A 4,357-nucleotide genomic window follows, 5' to 3' on the forward strand; every position below is an offset into this window, starting at 1 on the left:
CTCGAGGTTAAGCTAATGAGCTCGACTGGAGATGACCGATGAAGAACTAACAGTTTTAAGAGCTCTGATGAGAACTCTTTATGATCAATAATGAGTAGTAAATGAAGAACAATCAATGAAACCTAATAAATGTAAGCAATGTAATAATTATAAGCAATAAAATCAAGGGAGAATAAATTTAAGTTAGAGAGTAGAGAATGTTCTTGTTCTTCTATTAAATATCATGTATGTAAAAAAATGACAAGGATACCCTTTATATAGGAGGGGGAATCCCAACACAGTACATGTGCATTGATTACAAAGATATGCGGCTGGTACAACCATTTAATGCCACGGTACGGGCTTGTACTAGCCTAATAGACTTGGTCAGCTTTAATCACACGCCTTGGGAATCCCCCGCTTATCCATGATAGCCGTCGATCTGCACTGCCCCTAGGTTGAGCATAGAGAACCCTCGAGGTCGAACCTCGAGCTGTGCCCTGGGGCCTTCTGAAGGCGCGCTATGTAATGCCAAGATGATCGTAAAATTGGACTCTCCGATTTTAGCCGTATACAGATAGTCCCCGTGTTTCTTAGAATGGAATGATATGAAACGATTTTGACATCAACTTCCTCGAGCCTCTCACGATGATGTCATGCTTATGACGTAAGCTTTCATGATGATTGAAACATCCCATCAGTTCATCTTCCCAGAAGTATTCAATACACTACTGGTTTATTTTCCCAAAAAACGGTGATATCGCCGCCGATCCGTTCTCCAAAAAGCACTAATTGCGCCTGTTAATACATCTCCCAAAGGCATTGATAGCGCCGTTGGTTACGTTACTACCCTTCTATAAATGGGAGGTTACTTGAACCAAAATTCCACCAGTCATTCTTCAACAGCCTTTATCCCTTTTAATCTCTTCATCCTCATTCCAACTCTAATTTCCATGGTTCAAGCCTACGACCGTAAGGTCACACCACTGCGGTTTTGCCAGTTATGCCATGGCTCCTTCTCATAGCTTTTCCCCATTGAGTGGGATCGTATTGATTTGTTGTTGTTGTTGGCCCGAAATAATGATATAGGGGCTTCAAACTATTCCCGCATCAGAGGATACGTGGACCGTGAACCGCTGCTCACCTCTTAACTTCAACATGGTATGGCACCCCATTCCTTTTGCTTTCCATGGATTGAGGTGGCATTATCTACTAACTTTTGCATCCCACACCAGTGCAATATCTCAAGAAGTGGCTTCACAATAGTAGTGCTGACGAAGACCCGTACTCGCTAAATTTTTCACCAAGCCACAATTTTCCCTGCTTGTTAAAAGCTTTTGCTCTTTGATAGGCTATAGTTGTTTCTGAGGAGTCTCTCGAAGGTATTGCTTTGAAGATAGAAATGGGGTCCTCGAGGGAACGATTTTTGCAGATGTCGTGTCGAGGATGTACCCTCGAAAGTAGTTTAGGCTCTTTAGTTGTTGTTTTTTGCTTCTTTGTTTCTGTGTAAGGACCCCTCGTGGTCTTTTGTAATAGTCGTTTATTAATACAACAGTTTCTTTAATTTCCTTTTGTCTTGTGCTGGATTCCCTTTTGCATGTGTTTGCGAAAAATCCAACCGTGTGACTTTATCGATCAGTCCGAATACTGGACTCGGACATAGGAATTCCTTTGGTTCTCGATTGGTTAATACGATATTCCCTGAAACCCATTGCCATTCCTCGAACTAAGTCTGGATTGATCTAATGCAAACTTAGGCCGCCGGAACTTCCGAGTTTGAATTGAATGAGGGTGGGGCCTCGAATTTTTTCATAATAAAGCTTAGCCCTTTTAGGCACCGTTGATAGTCCTCAAGTGAAAGTTCGCTTGATCATCTGAAAATAAAGATATCCCTAAGGCTTTTGCAAATAGTCCCCGAGCGAGGATACACTCGAACTCGGGTGGCCCTTGGTCTTAGTAATTGAGCGAGCATTCGCTCGGACTCGAAAAAAGATAGCCCTGAGGCTTTATGAATAGTCCCCGAGTGAGAACTGACTCGAAATTGGGTAGCCCTTGGGCTTAAGAATCGGGTGAATGACCCGCACTTCTAATAGCAGAGCACCATCTCGAGGCTAGTTTTATGTGGATAACTCCTTAGAGCCCGTCATTATAGCAACAGAGATCCTCGAGATCGGGCACCATCTCGAGGCTAGGTTGATATGGTAATCTGTGATCCCTCGAGCGTTGTACGACAGCGTCGTTCGTACGACATGGCCATAAAGTGGCCAAGGTGCCGGTACATTTCTCCAAAAGTGATAATGGCCTAGTCAGAATTAATCGACCTTTAGAGTAGGCGGACAGTCACCTCTTTTTCTATATATGAGTTTGATTTCCTCTTATTTGAGGATTCCACTACTTTGAGCAGCTATCCTTTTCATAGAATTCTCCTTCCTTGCGTCAGCTCTTTCACCATTTTCATTCGAAGCTTTCGCCTAAGCTCTCATTTCCTTTTTCTTGTTTCACCATATTTATGGCTGCTATGCCCAAGCTCATTCACCAAGAAGAGGAGAGTTCCACCTCTGCTTCCTGCTCGGTCGGTGGTACACCGCCGGCGTCCGGCGGGCCAACCTCGAGATGTTTCGTTTCGAGGAGGGACTTCACGTTACAGAGACCTCCCAATGTTCAGGGCAATCGGGAGCACGTGTTGAGGTCCATTTAATCAATAGGAGAGAAACACCTCGAGGAAGTGAGGAGAGACTGCGGATGGGGAGAAAAGGTGGTAATGCAGGTACCTTCCCCGGAAGAGAACAGCATGGCTCATGTAGAGGGGTTTTTGAACGTATACACGTACCCTTTTATGTTGGGACCTCTCGATAGAGTCATGCTTGACTTCTGTCGAAGATATCGGGCTACCTTGGCACAGGTCCACCCGTCATTCTAGAGGATAGTATTGATGATGAGGCTCTTTGCGGAGGAAGCCGGGCTCGAGTTCACCCTTAGCCATCTTATCAGATTGTACCGGCCCTTTTATTATCGGGGCCTGATAACTTTACGATGTCGATCCACCAAGCCCTTTGTTGCTGATGATGAAGAAGATTGGGACCGAGGGTGGATGAGTTGATTTGTTCGAGCACGGATTGTCGATATTATCCCCATGGAATTCCTGCCATTTCCTGAGAAATGGAGTTTCACACATAAGTGGTACACTTCGTGTTTTTGTCGTTTTTGATCATGGTGGAGGAAAACTTCATAAAGATGTTTTCCTTTTCTTTATTATAGCAATCCCGTGGATGCCATACGAGGTACCCAACCTGGCGGATTGGGCTTGGAAGCTGGCAGCTCGCTCGACCTACGATGGACGTAAGTGGCGAGGCCTCTCGAAAGGTAGATGGGAGTTAAAACGCCACGGTACGTGCTGAGTGGTTTGTTTTATTTGAAAGGTACTTTCTTTTATGTGTATTAACTCCGCCACCTCATGCATTGGAGAATTTTCTGAGATGAGACCGTTCCCCTCCGGGGAGGAGGAAAAATCATCGGCGTCAGGGCCGAGGAATGATAACAAACGGAAGGAGTCCTCGAAGGACGAAGGTGCTCATAGTGAGGCAAGCCTTGCTCGGAGGCTCAAAGAAGATGTATCAGCTGAGCCTGCTGCATCTGAGGCTTCTAGCCTCAGAAAAATGGTTCCTCCTTTGCCGTCGTCTTCTTTTCTCGTCGAAGGTACTTCGAGGGATAAAGATTTTCTATCGCCTTCTTCTTTTCCCGCCGAAGGTACTTCGAGGGAAATTCGAGGCTAGCGGCCGCCTAAATCAAGCGCGGTGCCGAAAAACCGTATTCCTATCGGGAGTGGCTCTATCGGGGCCGATGAGACCAGGCCAGTAGATGTGCGCTCAACTTTTGAGGAGGCTCAGCAGCTTTGTTCTGTGGTGAGTTTTGGTTGACTGTATTGGCTTTTCAGTTTCACACTTTCATTTTCTAACTGAGCTTTTTTTTCATAGGCCTTTGACAAGCTCAAGTCCGAGCTGCTCCGCCACGAATCCAGGATACGAAAAGACATGGAAGGGGAGAAATCCCTCAGGCTTCTCTATGATAAATGGACAAAAGAGTTGGTATACCTTCGGTACGAGGCGAGTCGAAGTCTGGACTACGAAGGCTACCTTGAGAGACAGGTAACCTTTGTTTTGAGGGATGCATGTTTCTTCTTCTATTCTTGGAGACTAATATTTAGATGCTTTAGTTGCAGAGAAAGACGGAGGACCTGGAACGCCTTTGGGGTGAAGTTGGTCAGGCCAAATATGAGTGTAATGAGCTAAGGGCCCAGATAGATTCCCAAGTTGCGGCCAAGAAGAATGCTTTGGCCAAGGTTTCTGCCCTCGAGGTGCAACTCCAAAATGCTCGTGAA

The sequence above is a fragment of the Nicotiana attenuata genome, unplaced genomic scaffold, assembly GCF_001879085.1.
Source record: "Nicotiana attenuata strain UT unplaced genomic scaffold, NIATTr2, whole genome shotgun sequence".
Taxonomy (NCBI): Eukaryota; Viridiplantae; Streptophyta; class Magnoliopsida; order Solanales; family Solanaceae; genus Nicotiana; species Nicotiana attenuata.